At 41.5% G+C, this 25,981-nt stretch overlaps 1 long non-coding RNA gene across 1 annotated transcript; it reads left to right on the top strand.

Annotated features, from left to right (window-relative positions):
• LOC117512106 lies at positions 1 to 21,317 on the top strand. The gene is made up of 4 exons (XR_004561211.1): positions 1 to 206; positions 5,179 to 5,183; positions 8,392 to 8,403; positions 21,308 to 21,317. It is a non-coding gene; the product is annotated as an uncharacterized LOC117512106 (long non-coding RNA).
• The last annotated feature ends 4,664 nt before the right edge of the window (positions 21,318 to 25,981 follow it).

The following is a 25,981-nucleotide window of genomic DNA, read 5'->3' as shown; positions in this document are numbered from 1 at the left end:
AAATAATTATTTCGTAGCGAATTAATAATTTTCTCTGCAAGTTGTCTGTTGAAAATGGCTCTAATCGCTTCCTGAATCACAGAGGACCGCTCCAGCAGCACGCTGAATAAGCTGGAGAAAACATTTGGAGCCATCTAAAAAGGTAATTACTTGTCATGTTTACATTGTCATGGCTTGGTAAAACAATTGCATTTTCTTTCCTTCTTGTCGGCAACTGTTAAAGTATGTCTGTGATAGATTTAACATGTCATTATAATCCGTCAGATGAGCTGCACTCTGATCCGCTGATGCAACCACTCGCTCTATTCACTTCTTTACTCCACTTGACGAGCTGCACGTCGTGTTGGCAAGCAGATCACGCCATGTAGCACGACATTTATGCATGAAGGATTTTTTGAAAATTATCATTTATTATTTATTATCATTTATTTATCAATTATTTGAAAATCATCTTTATGCAATTGCATGCGCTGGCACCCCTCTTACGTTCAGTCTGTACCCGTTAAAGACCAGTTTACTCTCCTGCATGCAAGTGCGTGAATCAAAGTCATGCACGTCACTGCACCTTAAACTGTCCACAAGACTATCTACTGAATTGTTCATTTTCTGAAAGTGACACTCTCTAAGATATCAGGCAGTCTAGCTCCTAGTTCAATTGTAGTTGAAGAGTTGAAGGTCACCAGCAGTGGCGTAGTACATTTCAGAAGCAAATGTGTGCTCTGCTTCACTATAAATATGCACCAAGTCTACAGTTGTGGTTGAAACTTTGCATACACTCATCATGGACATGAATGTCAGGGTAATTTCGGGGTTTTAATGATGTCTTTGAACTGTTCTTTTGCCAGAGTGGAATGATTGTGCAGCATACATCATTAATGACTCTGAAAAACAAGAATTGGGTGCACAAGCCGGAATTTATTATATGCAGTCCGGCGTCTGGGGATCAACTCCAGATGTAGAGACACTGCCTTGCTCAGGGGCAGAGAAAGGAGCAAACTTTTGATTGTGGGAGGAAACCAGAGTGCCCGTAGGAACCCCACGCAGACACTGGGAGTAGATGCAAACTCCACACAGAAAGGGTGGGAAACGATCCTACAATCTTGTTGCTGCGAGGCATCAGTGCTAACCACTAATCCACCATGGCTGACTTATTTACATTTTGCACGTATGGCCATTAACGTCAGGTCTAGGTGACAGGTTAGGCTGGACGCAAATGCAGGACTCAGACAACAAGTTCTGTAAGTAAAAGCAGTTTACTGAAACAGTAAACGTGCTGGATCATACCCAGGGAAACTTCCAACGTGCCCGAAATGTCACAGCTCACAATATTCTCCCTAAATTACCATTTGTTTGTGGACCATTCCTAATCCATAAGGGATAGATAATCCCTCCTGCATGTTTTTTTGATGCACTCTGTTATCCAGTCAGACATGCCTGGAAAGCCTTCGGAACCAACTCAGGTGGGTGATTCCTTTCAAAACAAAAGGGCAGCAGTTCTACTTGAGCTCTGTTTCCTGCCTTCACATCCACGCTTAAAGTGGAGTGTCTCCACTTTAAGTGTGGAGGGGAGTGTCTCCACTTTCTCTACCATGCTGCTCTGACACAAATATGTCCTTTAAAGTACTAATTTTCTCCAGAAACAATATCTGCAGTTTGTTTCAGTCACTGGCAGATGGGTGTATTTGTGACCTGTTCTCCAGCAGGAACACATAGCCATAAATAATTTCTGTCCACATTATCTTTGCAATGACATCCATGTTTTTAATTGTGGCTTTATGTTTATTTTCCTATTTTTATATAAAATGACACCCTGCATGTATAAAGAAAAAACTTGAGTACATCATTTCTACAAGAGCTGGAAATTCTCAAGTATTTGATGATATGATTTTGTCAAAGATATGTTTTTGTGGTCATTTAGCTTTTCTGGAAATACACAAAAGCTCTCATAAAGTTTCTCAATGATTTCACTACCAAGGCTTCATGTCGCCTTGTAAAAATGCAACAAAAACAAACAAAGCATGTTTAAAGTCATGTCAAAGATGTGGACTTTGTCATCGGTTTCCCTCAAAACCTGTAAAGCCATAAATCCTGTTTAACTTCTATATTTGACAAGCGTCCATTCATTCCAAAGAAAGCACTGGCACTAAGCAGTCGCCACTTGAAATACATACTGTACATAGTATTTGAAAGCCACAATTGCAGGTTTATGTACTTAGAATCTCTAGGAATGATATTGTTATAAAAATATGTTCAACAGTATCAAGTTGTGTTTTCTGAGGCTCATTTAGAACAGATGTAGTGGTCATTAATTTACATCGGCGTATTATGAACACTATGCATTCAGGGTTATTAACAGCAACATTATGTATATATATATATATATATATATGTATATTTTTGTTTTATAGCTTGGTATCACTGCATTCTTTTGAGACACAGACACAGTTATAGGTACACTGATGAATTTATCTGGGTTAAATCAGGGAGTTGTGCGTAGCTGGATTTGGTGGAACCTACTGGCACTTCAGGACAGATTTCATTTGTTGTCCTTTAGCAACCATGGCCATTTTGTTAAATATTTTGATTCCACAAAATTGTTCATTTGTATTTATTTTAGAACATATTTTAAAATCTATACTTAAATAAATAAATAAATAAATAAATAAATTAATTAATTAATAATAATAATAATAATGTACCTTCTGGCAAATTGTAGCTGAATGTTCAACAACAATTTGCCAGAAGGTACATCTGAGATGCAAGCCTAGATTCATGTTTGACCTAATAGAAAAACTTATTGAATACACCCTTGCAGTAGTATGTGTGCTTCAAATATACATAATGTCCAGGCAAATAAAAGAAATGGCGTTGTATTAACAGAAAAGTTACCAGGTGCACCATGGAGGCTTTATAGACATGGACCTCATCTCTCTCCTCTCACCATGAATGAAGATGTTAGTGTTCTGTATTACCTCCTGGAAGGTTTCAGAAATGCAGCTGCCTCCTTGGGTGTGTTAAAGGATCTCTTCTCTCCTTCAGGTAGGGTAATCCTCAGTTTGGCAGGATGGAAGAGACTGAATGGACGTTTCCTTGCATGTAACATCTTGACATGGCTTTATCCTTTTCAGTGCCTCACCAGAGTCGTACTCAGGTCCTTGGAAGAACAGCATGGCATTATTGTACATGATGGGGTGACCTTTCTCTCTGGACAGCTTAGCGATGAAACATTGAATTTTATCCCCATCCTGGTACTTCAGCAGGCGACTTAGGATGGGTCTGGGTTGCTTGTCTGCCAGTGGGTAGAATGCTGGAGACAGATGCACTTGCTTGGTGATCAGGACCTCAGAGAAATGCGTTTGTTCCAGTAAGGAAGGAATCCAGTCCATAGAAAAGCCTCCCGGGTCCGCTCCTTCGCAGTCCAATATTATTCCGCCAGCAGTAATTTTCAAGCTGGTCATCTTTGTCCATCAAAGTCAGTTTCTTTACTCAACTTTAGGACATGGGCATCTAGCTTTGTTAGCTTGTCTTCCACAGTGCTAATTCGCTTCTCCGCTTCGGTGATGCATGAGCATATTCTGTCTATCAGTGTTTTCAGCCCCGAAATGAACTGGTTGATTTCAGTTGTTTTAAAGTCGAGCTTTTCGGATAGAGCTTCGTTACCTTGTTTTATTTCTTGCAATATCAGTAAGCTTCCTTCTATCTCATGTTGGGTCCTCGGCCGCCACCTTACACCTGTTGCTTGTGTCCTGTGTCTCAGCTTCTCCAGACAATGTTTGCGCAGCAGCAAAATTTTTAGACTTGTTTCAAGGTCTCATATCCATACTGAAACTTCTAGATGAGACTATAAATTTAATGGTTGTTGCAGAATAAGTTTAAGATGAATGTGCATGGAGAGCCAAGTGTCTACCTAGCTCCACTGCGTCATGCAACCTGCCATAGTCACTCTTATTACATTCTATGTCAGATGCTCACATGTTTGAGTGACACATCTTGCAGGTGCTCAGTACAATAGCTGGTATCACCCATTTACTTTTCCTGCTTAAACCACATAACAGCCACGTGCGGTTCTGAACTGTACTTGACACAGAGTCTGTAAAAACATCAGTGCTCTTTGGAGGAAGTAAATTCATGCCTAAGAGAGAAAAATAGGAGGAGATATGGTCTCCAGCTCTCCTCAGCCTGTGCACCTCAACCTCCTTTCCTCATGCACAGTCTTTGTGTGTGTTTAATTTCACTGCTAATGGAGTGTTATGGAATTTGCATGTGTTGTGAATGGATGCAGTCATCATGCTCATGTTTAAAGAACCTGGGCCACTTTACCTTTCTCTGTGTTTGTGTCATCAGCGCGTTTCCACGCAGCTCAATCAATGACTGACGTCAAGCGGTAGAGAAATGGTACGGGGAGCGGCTGTGTTTATTATGCTGTATTAGGTTTAAGTCAGAGAACATCTAAGACCGAGCAGGTACTTCTGAGCACACAGACTGTTTGTTTTACTTTGTAAAAGGCCCGGGCTGGAGGGTGCGTTTCATTTAATCCTTTTTAACAAACAGCAATTAGGATCACTAATGAGACCTCGAGTAGGTGTATTAGGTTTATCTTACTTTTCCTCTTTTGCATTTTCATTTTTCCATTATTCCTGACTTATTTTTTTTCTCCAGACAACCTAAAAAACAGACTTTTTCCTGAACCTCTCAGAATTTGCCCAACAACTGTGGTACATCTCCTCTATCTTCAGCTCATGCAGTGCTGCTGTAGATCTATAGTACTTCTTAATTTAGCTTGCCCTGTATCAAAATAAAATAGCTGTAGTGGGAGGGGAGCTCATAAATCCTGTCATCGCACAACAACATCCAAATTGATGCCTCTTGATATTAGGATTCAGATTTACTATGTAGGGCAAATTAATTGAAGGCCTGTAATTCACAAATTCAAAAATCACAAATGCGAGTGGCCAGCTATTAGGGTGATATAAAATAAATTATATAATTTTCTATATCTCAAAAGGGCATATAATGAGGAAATACTAATTATAATATGGTGAACTCTGAGGCACTAGATCAATCAAAAAGCAGCTTTGTTTTTTTGTGTAATATACCACAGACCTTTCTGCCATCTGCTCAATATTGCCACCTGCTGTATGCTTTGTGGATACAAGATGGATGATTAATTAGGAGCAGGTGTGGTTGTCAGCAAGAGAGACAGACTACTGCAGCACAGAAATGTACTAAATCAGAGAATTAAGCTTACTTTCTGATTCTTTCTCAGCAGTTACTTTCAGAGACAAACAAAAGAACACACAAATCCTTTGGAAAGGATTTTGGAAAGAGAGAGGCAAGAGGACCATCGCTGGTCACAAGACGTACCATGCAAGAGCATCATCACACATAGTCAAAGAGGACAGCTGCAGCTATCAAATATTTTTTGGAATTGAGTATTCTATTATTTTATTGATTATTGGAGTAATCAGATAGAAAGGGCTTTTTTGCTTTTAAACAACAATATCAAAAGTGCCAGGGCTCTCCCTAAGAGGTCACTTCACAGATGACAAGAAACAGAAACCGGCGGAAAAACTGTGAACAAAAAATGAAATGGGGAACCTCAAAACATTCCACCTGTTGTCGGGAGAAACGTACGGTCGGACAGGCATGCACGATACAGCGGTGACAGTGCGAGCATGTGGAACGTGTGGCACAACATTGTGCTCCCACAGCAGTGCAGAAATTACATGCTGGACATAAATCAACAAATATATGGAAGCCCACAGTAATGCTAAGCACAGATTCAGAGCATTAGAGGAACAATGAATGTACTGTTTAAATGTCTTGAATCTGTTGTCACTGTATACAAAAAAGAAAACACCGCAGTCACTAATAATTCCTGTTATGAAGAGTGGACAATACAGGTCATCCTCCTGTTACACATGACCCATGGTTATGCATGTAAACAGGCAGATGGAGTGACATGAATGAAGCCGTGTGCTCATAACGTGGGCCATCAGCTGGTGCCGCATGTGCAGGTGACCAGCAGCGGTGCACCGAAGGACACTGCATCATATGGCCCATAACTCACGTGGTGGACGTGACAGTCCGATTGCCAGCTGAGTGTTCACACGATCACATTGAGCTTGTCACATGGGGCAGCCACCTGGTGTTGTGTGCACTGGCGCATTCGCTGCTGCCCATTGCAAAGGCAATATGTGTTTTTATGTATTTCCATGTGAGGACAGCATGTGCATGCACGCGCCTCATGGTGGAGTGTTGTAAGGTCATGTCCGTCATAACATGGTACATGTTCTCTAGTTGTTACTTGCAGGTCCACAGATCCCAACAGCTTCTGCTCGCAGCTACACACCCACCTTTTCGATCAGCACTCAGAACAAAGTGTCACTCCATGTTTCGTTGTTCTGTCATTATTTATTTTATGTATTTGTTATGTAATTATTTATGTTGTTATTGTAGTATTTATTTATGTACTTGTCCTGGATGTGTTCTCTATGTTTTTAATTTAACACATCGTGTGCACTGAGAAGTCATTTCCAGCTTTCAGTGAGTCATTAGCCGGTGATCAGCTGAGATGCGCCTTGTCATGCTGTGTGCGACGTGGCTGACCAGTCCCCATGTGATCTTGTCTGTACATAATTATCAGCATGTCATGAGAGCCCACCCACACATGTGCATCGTGTGGAGTGATGTTCATGTTGTTGATGGCATGACATATGTCCTCCAGCTGAGTTGCGAGTACACAGCGGTCAGCTGTTCCAGCTGCACATTACAGCTGTCCAGATGCGCACTGGGCTGGACAGCGATCAGTGGCGGTCGGTGCTAAAAATTTTAAGGGGGGCGGGGGCGCACATTTGGAGGAAACAAAATAAAGCACTTCATACGGGGCAACAAAAGAACAAACTAAAGACAAATCAAAATCACAACACAACCAATGAAAATTATTGGATGAGGTACTAAGATTAATAAATGGAATAGTTTTGACTGTGTTGAATGTTTGGTTTCCAAAGAAAAGGTCAAACAAGGTCGACGTCCATTGGATTCCATGACATCACATATGTTACGCTGTAACATGAACTAAGCTTCACACATGATGCAAATGATTCCTTTTTAAATCCATGTTAACTAATAATTTGCATCACTTTTTACCAAAATTGGAGCAACTTTAACTTTTGACCCCTGTACAAATTGAAACCGATCTTTGTCACCATTCTTGCTGTTTTTATCCCATAACTTCATAGAATTCAGTCACAGATAGTCCAAACTATAATTTTTTGGAATCTTTATGATTAGACAAATAATGTGGCATAGTTTTCAATATGACTGGAGCATCTTTTAATATTGACCCCTACCTGACCACCGATTCAAAATTCAAGTGGCCAATTGTTTTTTTCAAAGGAGGAATGTCTAAGGAGAATTTGTGCTGAATTTGATGCTTTTATTACCATTTGCAGGATTCCACTCTAAATATTCTCTTATTTGGCGCACTATAGATGAGATTGACCTCTGTCTTCAGCTTGCTTCCATTGAGCATCAGGTAGGCCATCAAGGTGCTGCTGCTTCCTTCATAGTGGTTGAAGGAAATGTATTACCATCCTTTTACCAATCCTTTGCTTGGATTGCCAGCCAAACGATTAAGAACTGTATTATAAATGCCCATGTACAACTATAATATTCAATTCTAATAATATGTACATTTCACATTACAATGACGGTGTATGGATGACCAAGGTATCATCTGCTAAATCTTCATGCAGACCGCCCCCCCCCCCCCCCCATCACCATATAAATAAAAGAAATTTCTGCAAATTAAATGTTTCTGACTTTGTGTAGAGTGCTAATAAGAAAGCATTAGTTCAAGAGTTGCATTGAAAAGGAGCCTCAAAATATCTCTTGGACTGAAAACCACTACCAACAGTATCACATTCGGTATGCCAAGTAAGTATGAAATATACCAAAAAGACAAAACTTTTTGGGAAAAGACCATGTTTAATGAATGTATCGTGTAGTCACATTTAGTCACCAATAAATTTTCTGTTCCATTACTGTAAAGTGGCCAATGCCTGTGTAGCAAAAACTGTCCATTTCAAAATTGCAAGGCTGAATGTATTTTAAATAACGTTGCTCATCGCATACTATTCTTATGAGAAACATATCTATATTTTTTGTAACATATGTTGTCATTTATTAATTACTATAGAGTGTAAACTCTCAGCAAACAAGTGGGGGCACCAAATTACAAAGTGCTGCACAAACTAACACAGTGTCATCCAGGTCTGGAACAAGAGTAACTGGCACAGTGTTTTTTTAAAATGGCAAACCATTTCATTTTCCCAACAGCCTGTTCAAAGTGAAACCTGGCATTTACAGTTTTTCTTGTCTTTGCAACAGCAGCAGCAGTTTGTTGATCAATGACTAAGCTGGGAGGAGGGATGTGCAGTTTGGCACAGCGCATCAAAAGTTAACATCATTTCTGGGGGGTGTGAAAAACATTAGACTTTTCTTAGACCTCTTAAATCAACCCTACATTTGTGGTCAATCCCCCCCCCCCCCCCCCCCCCAAAAAAAATTCATCTTGTTGCAATGTAACGGCAATAAACAAACCAGGATTGTAAAAATGTTTGACCTCTAGTCTGAAGGTGAAAGAAGCTTCTTATTTCAATGAGAGTGTTACAGCTGTGACTCTCAATGTACGAGGTCTATTAGAAAAGTATCCGACATTATTTTTTTAAAAAACCATATGGATTTGAATCACGTGTGATTACATCAGCCAAGGTTGAACCCTCGTGGGCATGCAAGAGTTTTTTCACGCCTGTCGGTGAGGTCATTCGCCTGTGAGCACACCTTGTGGGAGGAGTGGTCCAGCCCCCTCGTCGGAATTCCTTTGTCTGAGAAGTTGCTGAGAGACTGGCACTGTGCTTCATCAAAATTTTTTCAGAAACTATGAGGCACATCCGAGTGGACACCATTCGACAAATTAAGCTGGTTTTCGGTGAAAATTTTAACGGCTGATGAGAGATTTTGGATTGTTTCTATCGCTGTAAGGACTTCCCACGGAGCGGGATGTTGCGCAGCGCTCCGTGGCGACGTCGTCATCCTGTTTCAAGCAGAAAACCTCCAAATTTAAGCCTCTGTTGACCCAGGACGTCGTGAGAGAACAGAGAACTTTCAGAAGAGGTCGGAATCAGCAGTTTATCCGGATATTCCACTGTTAAAGGAGATTTTTTTAATGAAAGACGTGCGGACGGGCTGCAAGCCGACGCAGCGCGCCCGCCACAGGATAAACACCTCCGTTGGAAGCCTTAAGGACAAGTTGGAACATGCCCTGCTGTTAAACAATTTCTCAGATACTCACTCAACTGAAAGCCACCAAAAGCCGCCTGGATTTTACAAATGGTTATCAACACGGAGGTGTTTTTCCTGTGGCGGGTGCGCCGCGCCGGCTGCGAGCCGACGCGCCAATCCGTCCGCATGTCTTTCGAAAACCAGCTTAATTTCTCGAATGGTATCCACTCAGATGTGCCTCACAGTTTCTGAAAAAATTTTGATGAAGCACAGTGCCAGTCTCTCAGCAACTTCTCAGACAATGAAAATCCGACGAGGGGGCTGGACCACTCCTGCCACAAGGCGTGCTCACAGGCGAATGACGTCACCGACAGGCGTGGAAAAACTCACACATGCGCACGAAGGTTCAAGCTTGGCTGACGTAAAAACATATGAATCAAATCCATATAGTTTTTTTAAAACATAAAACGGTCGGTTTCTTTTCTAATAGACCTTGTATACAACAACAATTTCAGCAGTTTAGTTGTTCTAAGGAGAGCATGAGAACTACATACTTTCACAACAAAAAACAGGCTTTGCACGGTAAAGTGTTCACAGCCTGATCATTTTACTGCTTTGTTTCCAAACACTGGAAGTGGTTCCTCATAGAATGGGGCCGACGTGGTACAGTTACTGACTTTAGAAATGTTTACATACCGTGTTCTGTCCACAGTGTAACTTCTTTCGGCTCTTTAAGCTGCCATGTTGCTTCAAAAACGCCATCTTCTTACCAGCATGAACTGCGTCGGCAATGTGTTTATATGCATTGACCTGTGAACCGGAAGAGTTAGGAGCTTTCCACACATGCACACTGAGAAACTTTAAACTGGTTTATGACGTGTTCAAACCATTGAAATTAATCCATACATTGTGAAACCCCTTTTATTAAATGATGACAGGTGCTGACAGGCTGTCATTTTAAATGTATCATTATTATCATATCAAATTTATTTCATTTAAATTTTTTTATATAATATAATGACAAATTTTGCTATGTTTATATAGATTTTTGCTCTGTCAAATTTCACAGGGGGTGGTGCCCTAGCGACCCCTATTGACAAACCGCCACTGACAGTGATCACACTCCAGACACTCAGCAACACCTGAAAATGTTGGTAGATGGTGTTGGGGGGGTTGTGACACACTCGCACACCACTTGTGTTGCGGGGGGGGGGGCACACTTGCATGCTACATGTGTTGCTGGGGGGCAAACTCGCATGACATATGTGTTGCTTGGTAACGGCCACGGTGCGACATCGGCGATGATTTCATGCAGCATATTGTGCTGCGGCACAAAATGTCCGACCTGCGTACGACATGCTGTGAACATGATCAGCTGACAATGCGACCTCATCTGGCCGTTGGAATGAGTCACAGGCGCAAGCAGCACACGAATGTAGTACTGTGCGCAAATGGTTGTGGCGATAGCTGTACGAGGCGGCTCCGATTTTTCACGAGTGGCATGCAATTCCTCCTTCGTGCACCAATCGGCTTCAATCGTGCTATGTGTGAACGGGCCATAAGCAATGCCACAATGGCGCTGTGCCATCATGCAGATTTTCAATTTTAAGGTTTTCTCTCTCTGTTTTTCAGGTATTTAATTTTTTCACATTGTTAAGAGTTTCAGAGCTTTCCCGGTCCCTAAATGCAGGAAGTTGGCAAAATCCTCAGTTTCTGGAGTGAAATTTACTAAATTATAGAAATAAACCATTATTTTCTGATTGTTTAACAGTACTTAAGTTGTAAAACCCAAATAAGTTGGTCACAGGTTCACGCAACCCTGCAGAAAGACTCTCTCTCTCTCTCTCTCTCTCTCTCTCTCTCTCTCTCTCTCTCTCTCTGTCTCTCTCTCTCTCTCACATGGTCAAACAAGAAGCCTGATGTTTAAGTATGTGAGTTTAAATGGCAATATTTTCCTTTGGGGGGGGGGGGCATGGTATGTGGTATTGAAGATATGTTTCACTTGAAATGAGGTTATTAGTTGTTTAATTACGAAAGCCCAAAGACTTGCGTGGATGTCCTGCTGAAACATGACCCACGCTAAAACCCAGAAACTGGCGTAAGCACAAAAATATCCAGATGTATCAAAATGTGCGTACACATGGATCCATGCACGTTCCCTTTGTATATCCCACTGAACATGGAATTGAGCGCACATGCAAATGCACCAAACTCTGCCCTGGGCACGCCCCTATTTAAATATGCAAATCGATGTAAATAGGCCCTAGAGCTGGGATTCCCCACATTGTCCCATCAGACAACATGAACACAGAAAATAATTTATAACGCATGTGTGCTACAGATGACTGGAAATTATGTGGAGCACACAGGGTTAGTTTATTTGGTACCCTGGTAAAAGGAATAATCATGAAACTGGAAAAATGTTAGTGGGAGCATGTGTGCGTTAGGTCGTAAACACTGTCGGGTCAGAACAACGCACACACACTGTTAAAAATGTGAAGTGCGCCACCACTGACAGTGTGTGATATTTACAGCTTTACATGCGTTTACTGACAAATACTGGGAGACAATCAAGGGCCTGCTAAATGAGCTGCAGCCCCAGTCTCACCATCCAGAAAAAGAATACACATTAATAATTTTCAATTTCAATTTATTTTCATTTATATAGCGCCAAATCACAACAGAGTTGCCTCAAAGCGCTTCACACAGGTAAGGTCTAACCTTACCAACCCCCAGAGCAACAGTGGTAAGGAAAAACTCCCTCTGAGGAAGAAATCTCAAGCAGACCAGACTCAAAGGGGTGACCCTCTGCTTGGGCCATGCTACAAACATAAATTACAGAACAATTCACAGACGAATATACAAGAAATGCTATTGGTGCACAGGACAGGAGGATCACCAACACGAATACAACTCCCATCTCTGGATGGAGCTGCACCTTAAACAGAGAGAGAAAAAAAACAGAATCAGGCATCAGAAAGACAAAAAAATACTGTATAATTTGCCAGCATTAAGCAACAAGAAAACAGAGAAATACTAAGGTGATCGCCAGCCACTAGCCCTAAACTTCACTAAAAGACCCAGAATTTAGGTAAAGTTGAGGCCGCAGTCCGCTCCAATTACTAATAAATGAATTAAAAGAGTAAAAACCGTAAAACAAAACTGTACCAGTATGTTAGCCATACGAAAGGGAAAATAAGTGCGTCTTAAGTCTGGACTTGAAAGTCTCCACAGAATCTGACTGTTTTATTGACACAGGGAGATCATTCCACAGAACAGGGGCACGATAAGAGAAAGCTCTGTGACCCGCAGACTTCTTATTCACCTTAGGGACAAAAAGTAGTCCTGCACCCTGAGAACATAAAGCCCGGGCCGGTACATAAGGTTTAATTAAGTCAGCTAGGTAGGGAGGTGCCAGTCCATGAATAATTTAATAGGTTAGTAGCAGAACCTTAAAATCTGATCTCACTGGGACAGGAAGCCAGTGAAGGGATGCCAAAATGGGTGTAATGTGGTCGAACTTTCTGCTTTGTGTCAAAAGTCTGGCTGCAGCATTTTGAACCAATTGGAGACCCCTAATGCTAGACTGCGGTAAACCAGAAAATATAACATTGCAGTAGTCCAGTCTAAAAGAGATAAATGCATGGATCAGGGTCTCAGCATCAGCCATAGACAGGATGGGACGAATCTTCGCTATATTTCGCAGGTGGAAGAAAGCAGTCCTAGTAATATTTCTAATGTGGAGGCCAAAGGACAATGAAGGATCAAAAATTAACCCAAGGTTTCTCACTTTGTCAGTGTGATGTATGACACACGAGCCGAGGCTGAGTGTTAACTGGTCAAATTGATGCCGATGTCTCAATGGACCAAGAACCATCATTTCAGTCTTATCAGAGTTTAAAAGTAGGAAGTTTCTAGACATCCAACTTCTCACTGGTGCAAGGCAATCTTCTAAGGATTTTCTGTGAACGAGATTACCAGCAGTTATCAGCATATATAACTGAGTATCATCTGCATAGCAGTGAAAGGTAATCCCAAAATGCCGCAATATGTGCCCAAGGGGTGCTATATAAAGGGAGAAACGCAGCAGGCCTAAGACAGACCCCTGTGGAACCCCAAATTTCATGTCACTAAGGTTAGAGGTAGTGTTACTGTACAAAACACAGTGAGAATGACTGGTCAAGTATGACGTCAGCCATGCAAGGGCACTCCCAGTAATCCCAAAATGATTTTCCAGCCTATTAAGTAGAATATGATGATCCACTGTATCAAATGCAGCACTGAGATCTAACAGCAACAGAACCGTAGTGGTGTCCGAATCCACTGTAAGCAGAAGATCATTCACCACTTTATTGAGAGCCGTCTCTGTGGAATGATATTTTCTAAAAGCAGACTGCAGTGGCTCAAAGAGATTATTCTCAGTAAGATAGTGTACGAGCTGTAGTAGCACCACTTTTTCCAGAATTTTAGAGAAAAATGATAGATTTGATATCGGCCGATAGTTTGTCAATACACTAGGGTCAAGATTAGGTTTCTTAAGTAATGGTTTAATCACTGCAGATTTGAAACATTTAGGAACAGATCCAGAAGTTAAAGAAAGATTAATAATTTCCAGCACAGTCGGCCAAACAGTGGGCCACAGGTCCTTAAACAGTTTTGTTGGTATAGGATCAAATAAACAGGTTGTGCTTTTTGTTGACATTATGAGTTTTGTCAGCATGCCTAGTGAGATACTGTCAAATTCTGTAAATCTAGGTAATACCTCAGTAGTGGCGCCCACATCAATAGCAGGGTGTAGTGGCTGGATTAAGGCATGCCGGGATATGTTTAACCTGATATCTTCTATTTTCTTCTCAAAGTAATCCAGGAAATCTTGTGCTGTAAAAGGAGCGCGAACTACAGGTGGTTGTCCATGCAAAAGTGTTGCCACCGTGTCGAACAAGAACTTTGAGTTATGCTTGTTTTTGTTGATCAAATTAGAGTAGTAAGTCTAAGATAACATCACGCCACGCAAGGTGAAATACTTCTAATTTTGAACGGCGCCATTTCCATTATAGACCTCTTGCTTTATGCTTGAGGGATATGTTTAACCTGATGTCTTCTACTTTTTTCTCAAAGTAATCCAGGAAATCTTGTGCTGTAAAAGGAGCGCAAACTACAGGTGGTTGTCCATGCAAAAGTGTTGCCACCGTGTCGAACAAGAACTTTGAGTTATGCTTGTTTTTGTTGATCAAATCAGAGTAGCAAGTCTAAGATAGCATCATGCCACGCAAGGTGAAATACTTCTAATTTTGAACGGCGCCATTTCCATTCTAGACCTCTTGCTTTATGCTTGAGGTCATGCAGATAATCATTGAACCAAGGTGACTGTGATTTGGGTGAGCGCGGTTTTAACAGGTGGTGCAATCATGTCGAGTGTAGTTTTGAGCACTGAGTTTAAACTATCCGCAAGTCTGTCTACTGACTGGGTATTTGTCAAATGTGAAGCTAAGACATCAGGCAGTCTAGCTTTGAGTTCAGTCTTAGTTGAGGAGTTGATGCATCGCTGTAATGATATATAAGGTTGTTGTTCCACTAAACACGGCAGCAAAACTGTAAACTTAATAATTGAGTGATCAGACACCACTGATGTAAGAGGCTTGATGACAATATTCGCAATACCACGTGCGAGAACCAGATCCAGGTTATTTCCACTAATGTGCGTCGAATCCCGAATGCATTGCCGAAATCCTAATGCATCCACAATTTCCATAAATGATTTACAGAGGGGCTCAGAAGTCTTATTTATATGAATGTCAAAGTCACCAATGATCAGAATGTTATCTACACTAGTTGACAAGTTAGAGATAAACGCACCAAATTCATCTAAGAATTCAGAATATGGGCCAGGAGGCCTATATACAGTGACAAAGTAATACGACTGATTTTTATTCTTCTGAACTTGGCAATGTGTAATATCCTGAGCAGAGCGGAGAATCAGATGCTCAAATGAGTGATATTTGTAACCCCCAACAGCTAACAAGCTAAACCTAGATTTATAAATAAGAGCAACACCCCCGCCTTGGTTCGTATCACAAGGGACGGGACTAAATGTATATGCTGGTGGGCAGGCCTCATTTAAGGGGAGGACAGCTATAGGTTTAAGCCAGGTTTCACATAGCCCAATCATATCTAAGTGATGATCAATAATTAGATAATTGATCAACAATGATTTTGAGGACAGTGATCTTATGTTAATGAAACCCAGTTTAAGGACCTCAGTGGGGTTGACAGTTGAACTGTTTGGGTTTAGAGGTGGTTCCAGAGTAGAATATATAAGATACCTAGAAGTAGGTTTAGGTTAAAGACATTCCATGCGCGTTGTAGGTAGCAGACACAAAATCTTTGCTATTGCTGGAACAACCACTGGGCCATCCACAATTTCAACATCATCCAATATAGTAATGGGTATTAAATTTGCAAAGCATATTCCGCTATGATTTTTATGGACACAACTACGGACGCAGGCCACAGTCTCAACTTGTTGAAATTCCCTCCCTGGCAAATAAACTGCACTATCACCATAGTGGATTTTCTGCACTAAATTCCCTGCTAAGCTAATGGATTCCACACCCACATTTGTCATAAGCCTTGCAGGGTCTCTAATCACCTGCTCCGTGGCCTGCTGTAGATTCCTAATGTTACCCTCCCTGTAGAGCTCTATCTATGTTCTCAGACAAGATGGCGGCACCTTCCCCAGTAGGGTGGAGGCTGTCCAGCATAAGCAAGCCACGGCGGCCCCAGAACGAAGGCCAGTTATCAATAAAGCTAAAACCTTGCTGTCTACAAAACTGCACCAGCCACCTATTTAACAATGTCAGCCTGCTAAACACCTCATCAGTACCCCGGGAGGGGAGGGGAACAGAGACTATTAATCAATGCCGACACATCTTTCTGGCAAGGTCACAAGTCCTCTCTATGTCCATTTTTGTGACCTCTGAGTGCTTCATCCTGATGTCATTGGTGCCAACGTGAATAACTATGTGACTATATCTCATGTCATGTTCCTTCGTCTGTCTTCCCTTCTGCAGCGTCAGCACCCTAAGATGAGATGCAATGTCGTGAGTTCTGGCCCCAGGAATACATTTAACATCAGCCGGCGTCTGTAACCTGACTTTGCGGGTGATAGAATCCACTATCACTAAAGTCCGGTGTTTCGGCCTGGAGACAGAAGTGGAAGTCACTTGTGGGCTCAGAGAATTCACATCTGGCAAATCCAAGGGGGAGAACTGATTCACAGTTCGCACTGGCGAGTGTGATCGGGGTGCCACAACCGGGCACCAAGCCCTACGGGGCTTCCTCCTCCTAGCCACAGTCCGAAAGCCGTCCTCCACAGCCGGCGTTTCTAAGCTGATGCTAATGGGCTCGCTAGCCGGCCCAACACTAACCTCATCTGGAATGCCGGTAACATCTAACTCCACTGCGCTAAGAAGCTGCTCTAACTTACGGACACGGCTCTCTAAGAGAGCCACCCTATCTTCCAACATCATGCAGGATTTACGGAGGGTGTAAAGTAGAATTAGTCGTGTACTTTGTGCACTAAGAAATTCAAGAATGTAGCCAAACAAACACGAGCTAACCAAGAATGGATAAGCTAACCACTCCTAAGGCTCACACAGACGCAAATAAATGAATTAAAATTCACAGCAGTTACACTGAAAACTTAACAGAAGTACATATTAAACAGGTAAAAAAGCAGCAGCTATAAAAGACACTAAACAGTTAATTAACTAACAGGAGTGTAAAAAAATGAAATGAAAAAATGATGACAAGGGTCAGAAATAGCTAACACAAGCTAACCGCTAGCCGCTCCTAAGATTTTACACAGGAGTAAAATAATTACTTAAAATTCACAGCAGTTCAACTGCAAAACAAACAGAAGTATTAAATGGGTAGAAAAGAAACAGCTATAAAAGTAACAATGGAGAGGGGAGGGGTCGACCTAGCTAGCGAAAGCTAACCACTAGCGAATGCTAACAGCTAGCGATTCACAACAGGACTGTTGTTCAGAGTAGATACAATTAATAACCAGAAGAGTGCTAAACAGAAATAAAAGAAGCGTATACAACCGTGTGAAGTTCAGAGTGGCGTCACAGCAACAAACAATCCGTCAGAAGCAAGTTGCCAGATCTGTGAAAATCAGCAAGCAAGGAACATCGACGGGCAAGATGAAAAGAAAAGTTATAATAATAACAAAAAAACATTTTTGAATGTGCGCAGGCCCAAATATGCCCAAACCGATTATCATTAGGAACAATTACACGGATAGACTATTTAACCACCAAGCAGCCATCTATCACGCACTGTGCCAGCCTTTAGCCTGTTCTCACCCAGTGCACTTGCGTATCTCATATGATTTGAACATTGATGGAATTAAAATGTTTCGTATTAACAATAACAAATTTATCATGAGATGGCGCCATTATCAAATCAATCAAATCAATTTTATTTATATAGTGCCAAATCACAACAACAGTTGCCCCAAGGCGCTTTATATTGCAAGGCAAAAGCCATACATTATAGCAATATGTGTGCAGTCAATAGCACCGATTACATTAGGGAAACCAGCTCTTGCTTCAAATTGCGCTTTAACGTTGGAATACGATGTACCTGGATGACATTCGGATGATTGCATTCCACACAGCTGACATGGCTTGGCTGAAGGTTGACAGGCACACTCCTGACTGATCAGTCAGCTCCCGCTGGAATGCCTCTGATGCCAGGAAGCCCAGTGTAATCAGCACCTGTGTGGGGGTACAGATGACCCCTGGCTCCTCGCTCTATTGCGCACTGGTCTGGCCACAGTTCTGCGCACAACTCCAGTAACAGTGGCCTTGATAATCAAAATCAGCTTATGAGTTAATTACCGTCATTTCCAACTAAATCCTCACATTCCCTGAATACACGCTCGCATCGGATTGCACCATTTGCAAGGTCTTTTAACAATGCTAATGCAGCCATTGTTAGTGCCATTTAATGCTAGAAGGGACAGAGGCAATGCAACAAATTGCCAGTCGTTTTCAGAGTGGGTGTTTTACAGCAACAGGAGACAAGTGGTCGCAATGCCACCAGGGCCAAAATAGATGAGAAGTGTATTTTATGCAATTGCTGACCGATGCAACACGGCAACTGCTAAAACATTTCCTGGTTATATTTATAATTATTTATAATACGGTTCATGTTTACACTGTAAAACATCAAGCCTCAATTACATTTCTTTGTCATAAGAGTTTGATAATGAAATAAAGGTAATCAATGCCATTTTTACATACAAATTGGCAGATATATCAGCATCGTTAATTTTCTACACCCTAATATTAGTACTATATCAGCTCCCCAGAGGTCCATATTGGTGGTGCTCTCGTTTTTAAGACCTTGCTTGTGTGTGCTGCCTTGGGCCACTTTTATTGTGATTTGCTGTCTTACCAAAATTAAATGAAACTAGCATGATGCCCGTGGGGATCCACTGGCTCTACACTGGGGAGTGTTTATAAAATAGGTAGCTGACATTTTTCAAGGGTGGTAATAAATTCCTATAAATGATTTGGAATAGTGTGTGAGTCCAGAGTGTAATTATCAATATCTGTTGTTCACTCTTGTTATGTAATATCTGTAACTTCTCCAAAACATATTTTTCCTATCAACATTACATTTTAGCTGCGTTCAACCTTGACCCAAAATACAACCCCAATTCCAATGAAGTTGGGATGTTGTGCGAAATGTAAATAAAAAGAGAATACAATGATTTGCAAAACCTCTTCAACCTATATTCAGTTGAATATACCACAAAGACAAGATATTTGATGTTCAAACTGATAGAGTTTTTTGTTTTTGTTCAAATATTTGCTCATTTTGAAATGGATGCCTGTAACACATTTCAAAAAAGCTGGGACAGGGGCAACAAAAGACTGGGAAAGTTGATGAATGCTCAAAGAACACCTGTTTTGAACATTCCACAGGTGAACAGGTTAATTCGAAACAGGTGAGTGTATGATTGGGTATAAAAGGAGCATTCCCAAAAGGCTCAGCTGTTCACAAGCAAAGATGGGGCGAGGATCACCACTTTGTGAACAACTACATGAAAAAAATAGTTCAGCAGTTTAAGAACAATGTTTCTCAATGTTCAGTTGCAAGGAATTTAGGGATTCCATCATTTACAGTCCTTTAATATAATCAGAAGATTCAGAGAATCTGGAGAGCTTTCTACACGTAAGCGGCAAGGCCAAAAACCAACAGTGAATGCCCATGACCCTCGATCCCTCAGGCGGCACTGCATTAAAAACCAACATCATTGTGTAAAGGATCTTATTGCATGGGCTCAGGAACTTTTCAGAAAACCATTGTCAGTTAACACAGTTCGTCACTACATCAACAATTGCAAGTTAAAACTCTACCATGCAAAGAGAAAGTCATACATCAACAACTTCCAGAAACACCGTGCCTTCTCTGGGCCCGAGTGTTAAGGATTTTATATATATATATATATATGTTATCACTGTTAAACATTTGTACCTTTTGTCTTCTTTCTGATGAGAACGGTGTTGTGCTGTTTGCACTTAAACCCGAGAATGTACGTGTTATTCAACCTTGTTTTAGCATGCTGGGGTCAATCTGAACTGGGAATGAGAAGCTGGATGTACTTATTATTATTATTACACAACTTGTTTTTGTAGCCGCTAACGACTGGGAGTAAAAGAACTGAAGGTTGAATTTTGACTGATTGTGATGTGATGCTTAGTGTTCCAGGCAGATGCAGAACAGCTGATAACTGCGAACGAGATGTGCTGACCTTCGACGATAAGAGTAAAAGAAAGAAACTGTTTTGCTTACAGCTGCACCCTTAGGACAAGTTTTTGTTTATGTGATGAGGGATTCACTAATAAAAAGAGCGAAGCGCAGGCCAGACTTTAGTGTAGCCTTGGTGTACAGCCTGACTGCACTCCGCGCGTAAAATTTGACTTTCTGTCTCACTGGTGTTTCTTGACTCTGTTTGTCTTGTTAAAGGTTTTAAAAATGTTTGGAGGAGAAAATACCCAACATTGACTGGGGGCTCGTCCGGGATCTCAACAACACCGGAGGTGTCCAGCGGAGGTCGCCAAGTCCAGACGAAAATCCTTGGCCAAGGTCTGATCGATTGATCGTGTCTGCAATTGTCGACCACCGTTGGCATCGTCTGGTTGACGAGATTTTCCCGAAGAAGACAGACAGGAAGTCGAGTCAGTGAGTAAAATTTCTTTGTAAACAGTACTGAGTGAGTGGTGATCAGATCACATAAACAGTTAAATTCCGCAAGCGATGATACAGAATCGTCTGTTAATGCAAAGCAGTTAAACTCTGTAAGGAGGGTGCGGACTCCTCTGTTTATATACGCGTACCGGTAGGGGATAAAAGTGATCACATAAAACAGTTAAACTCCGTAAGCGATGATACAGAATCGTCTGTTAATGAAACACAGTTAAACTCTGTAAGGAGGGCGGACTCCTCTACGGTTGCGAGGGACGCACGTAGTTAAATTCCGGAAGGAGGATACGGACTCCTCTGTTTTAATACGTAAAGGAAATCCCGGGTAGAAATACGTGCACTGTAAAAAAGCAGTTAAATTTGGCAGGGACGGCGGAGTCCCCTAATGCAGGACATTAGTTAAATTTCACGGGAGGGCGAGCTCCCCTGGCATAAGAATACGCGTACGATTATTAAAAGTGTTTCTATGTGTAAATAGTGTTTTGTGTAAGTGTAAATAACTGTGTGAAAGTGTAATACTTTGGACAACGTTAGTGACAACCGTGCGTGTGGAAGCAGCAGGCAAGTGATTCCGCTTCCTACGGGGAGGTGAAAGGAATCAACCACACGACGGCAAATTAATTGTCACGTCCAAAGAAAGTGTGAAAACTTCAGATTTAGAACACCCTAGGTATGCCCCCGTCTGAAGTCCAAATTATAACAAGGGATAATAAAAATGGGGGGTAAGACGTCTAAAAATAAGGAAAATTTATCAACTGACGACTGGAAATTTATGGAAGCAAAAAATCCAAAAGCAACAAAGAAATTGGAGACCTGGATAAATAAACATGACTTTGACGGACGACTGAACCTGATCAGTATACAGAAGCTAAAGAAGGAGTTAGAACAGAAACATAAAGGTGATGAGAAAAAGATGCAGAAAGTAGGGGCAGATTTAGTGGCATTTTGGGAGGAAGAAGCAGAGAACAGACAGAAGGGAGCAGAGAAGCGACGATTAGAGAAAGCAAGGAAAAAGAAAGCTGTAGGTAAGGCAGAAGAAGATGTGATAATTCAGCACAGAGAACCAGAACAGCCTCAGCAACCACCGCCGGCTGGATCGTCGGTGACAACAACACCTTTATCTCCTCTACCAGAGGATGACGATGTACCGCCACCACAGTATGATTTAGCAGTAAAACCTAAGGTAAAAAGTGAAAAACCAGAAAAACCAGAAAAACCACAAACACGCAGTCAAGCGAAAGTGCCTACAGCCCCTCCCATGGTGGAACACAGTGACCAGGGAGGTGCCTATCCTATGATAGAAGTACCAAATCCTCGTGCAGGAACAGCAGGACATCGATCAACCATGCTCGTATATCGAACATGGAATGCTGATGATATCAAAGCAGCAGTCGACATGATACCATCGCCACATGTCGATATTGAGGGATTTATGCAGGATATAGAAAACATTAGAAGTTCTTACCACCTTAGTGGACCTGAAGTCCAACAGGTGTGGATGAAAGCATGTGGCCCTAAATGGAGTCAGATACGCGGAGACTGGAATCCTGCAGACCAACAAGGCGTACCACTGACACATGATGATCTAGTCTTAGAAACAAGAGTGGAAGCTATGATTACACGGGCAAAAGGTGTGTTAGGACCAAAGATAAATTATACTGAAATTACCAGGACAACTCAGAAAGAAGGAGAACCATGGATAGAGTTTAGATGCAGATTTGAGAGTGTATTTAGAGTCCATAGTGGCATATTGCCAGGAACACCAGTGTATGAAAACAAATTGAAAAATATTTCACCTGTGAAGCTGACAATGACCGATTTGATTCATGATGGCAACTCAACAGCTGTCATAACAGTAACAGGTGCCACTGAAGATGTTTTAAAATTGAGATTCACAGGTATGCCATTACATGTGTCACTTTGTAAACCATATTTGACAGAATGGCAAGAATTGGGACTGACAGTCATAACAGCCTTGTCAGCCACTGATTGGAGCAGAGTTGGACCACGAACGGAGTTCAGTCCATCAACTAAATTGTATAAAGTGCCAGTTAATGTCTCATTGGTGCTGACAGCTGGAACACACATTGATGTGTCCGCTTCACAATCCTGAGTGTTTCAGTTGAGTCCTGAAGAGGATGATCTTCTCTCTTCTGTACCATCAGGATTGTGGACAACAGGTCCTTCAGACGTAGGACTGATAAAAAATGCACAACCTGTAGTTATAAGACCAAAAACAGAATACAGACCATGTGTAAGACAGTATCCATTGAGACCTGATGCAATTGAAGGAATCAGGCCAGTAATAGAGAATTTATTAACAGCAGGAGTAATAGTGCCATGTCCAGATTCACCATGTAACACACCCATATTTCCTGTAAAAAAGGCTCCGCCCTCAGTGGGGTGGAGAATGATTCAAGATCTGCAGGCAGTAAATGCTGCTGTGATTAAAAGAGCACCATGTGTCCCAGATCCACACACCTTGTTAAATTCGCTGAGACCAAATTCTAATAGTTTCTCAGTAATTGACATAAGTAATGCATTTTTCTCTGTGCCAGTACACCCAGATAGTCAATTCTGGTTTGCTTTTACCTTTAAAGGACAACGATATACATTCACCAGATTACCGCAGGGTTACGCAGAAAGTCCAACTATTTATTCTCAAGTCATGTCAGCATGTTTAGCTAATTTCGTTCCACCGGCAGATAGCCAACTATTAGTGTATGTTGATGACATTTTGATTGCCTCTGACACACGAGAAAACTGCATAACTGACACAGTAGCATTATTATGTTTCTTATTTGATAATGGCCACAAAGTGAGTAAAAACAAAGTTCAGTTGTGTAGGGATAAAGTAAAATATTTAGGACATGAATTATCAGCCACAGGGCGCACGATCCTGTCTGACAGGAAGGAAGCAATTTTGCACGCTCCAAAACCACAAACCAAAAAGCAGATGATGTCATTTTTTGGACTGACTAATTACTGCAGGGCATGGATTCCCTGCTATGCAGAATTGACTAGTCCACTTTCTGATTTGATGTACAAGGATGATATTTCAATGTCAACCGTGTTGGAATGGAACAAAGATGCTGAGGAAGCTTTTGTAAAAGTAAAACAAACATTAGTGTCATCCACAGTTTTGGCACTACCAGATTATAGTAAACCATTCATTCAAACAGCTGATTGTAAGAATAAGTTCATGACTAGTGTTTTGGTTCAAGTGTATGGCTCAAAATTGAGGCCAGTTGCCTACTACTCATCTAAATTGGATGCAGTAGCAAGTGCTTTACCACCATGCGTACAGGCTGTTGTTGCAGCCTCTATGGCTGTTCAAAGTAGCAGTAATGTTGTTCTATTCCATCAGTTGACACTGAAAGTTCCACATGCAGTCTCTGCACTTCTGTTGCAGACAAACATGAGCCTTTTGTCCCCAGCAAGACATCTTTCGTGTATGTCCTTGCTATTATCACAACCACATCTTACGGTAGAGCGCTGTACAACATTGAATCCATCCACATTGATACCCTTACCTGAGGATGGTGAGCCGCACAATTGTCTTGATGTAGCTACGGTCTGTACGAAAGCACGCCCAGACCTCTGGGACACACCCATCCCAAACAGTACAATTGTGTATGTGGATGGTTCTTCCACTAAAAACGCTTATGGACAAACACAATCTGGATATGCTGTTGTCACAAATTCAGAAGTATTGGATTCTGCTTCATTGCCATCCTCATTTTCAGCACAAGCAGCTGAATTAGCTGCTTTAACTGCAGCTTGCTATCTGTTTAAAGGTACGGCTGTATCAATTTATACAGACAGCCAGTACGCTTTCAGCACAGTGCATGTGTTTGCAAAACTGTGGGAAGAGCGTGGAATGGTGACATCATCTGGAAAGCCAGTGACTCATGCCACTCTCCTAACTGCATTACTGAAGGCTGTGAGATTGCCTAACCAAATTGCTATATGCAAATGTGCGGCTCACACCAAAGGCTCTGACAGTATTTCAAAAGGAAATGATTTTGCTGACAGAGCAGCAAAAGAGGCAGCAGCAGCTTCTTCTATTTTTGTTGTACAGGAAACTACTCCAGATTTGCATTTAGGTCATACACTGCTTGCTGACATGCAACAGCAGGCAACTGACAGAGAAAAACAAATGTGGATAGCTAAAGGAGCTACGTATGCAAATGATTTGTACGTATGACCACAAAAGAAACCCATATTGCCAAAAAATATGTTTAAATGGGCAGCTATTATGAGCCATGGCGTGACGCATGTCTCATCAGGGGGTATGATATCGCAATTGCAATCTATTTTTTGTCTTTATGGGTTCGATGCATATGCAAAACAGCATTGTAGAGCATGCATGACATGTGCAAAACACAATTCACAAGGCAATTTGAGACCCCAAAGAGGCAAATTTCCAACACCACAATATCCCTTTCAAGTGATTCATATGGATTATATACAGCTGAGTAAACATGAAGGGAAGGAATTTTGTTTAGTCATAATTGATGCCTTCTCAAAATGGGTAGAATTGTTCCCTACAAAACATGCAGATGCACTTACAGTGGCTAAAGCATTATGCAAAGACATCATCCCACGATGGAGCGCATTTTGTTAATACAATAGTGCAATACGTAGGAGAAGCGCTACAGGTCAATCTCAAAAATCATTGTGCTTATCATCCACAAAGCGCCGGATTAGTGGAAAGGATGAATGGAACAGTAAAAAACAGACTTAGAAAGACAATGGAGGAAACAGGCAGACCATGGACGCATTGTGTAGATTTGGTAAAAATGTATATAAACATAACTAGTACCATGGGGTTGACACCGTATGAAACATTGTTTGGCAGAAAATATCGATTGCCATATTATGGACAAATTTGGGATGTACCTGAGGAAGCCAATTTGGCGGATTACATGAGAAAAATGTTAGAAGGACAACGAGGGAGAGTTCCAAACACTGATGATCCCATTTCTCCACAGGAGGACCCTAAAGTGGTACCTGGAGACTGGGTGTTGATAAGAAGCATCAAGAGAAAACACTGGCATTCACCTAAATGGGAAGGGCCCCATCAAGTACTACTCACAACACCCACAGCCTTGAAAATTGGGGAAAGAAGTACATGGATTCATTTGACTCACTGTAAGAAAGTCATTTCTGCAGACACAGACAAACAGTAAGAACAGTAGGACAAGACTAGTAATAGTGTGTGAGCTTGGTGTTAAGATCCAGGTTAGACACGAAAGCTAGCAGAAGACATTAAGAAGCCACTGTTCTGAACATAGGTGTGCTGTAGTGTGCAGAAATGGCGAAAGAAAAAAAACAAAAGAACGAGGGTTTCTGGACCCCATGGACAGTCCTTGTTATGCTACTTTTCTTTTTCGGATTGGGCTTATTATTAAAA

Source organism: Thalassophryne amazonica, chromosome 1 (genome assembly GCF_902500255.1).
Source record: "Thalassophryne amazonica chromosome 1, fThaAma1.1, whole genome shotgun sequence".
Taxonomy (NCBI): domain Eukaryota; kingdom Metazoa; phylum Chordata; class Actinopteri; order Batrachoidiformes; family Batrachoididae; genus Thalassophryne; species Thalassophryne amazonica.
Note: the sequence above shows the minus strand (reverse complement) of the source record. Positions and strands in the feature narration are given on the sequence as shown.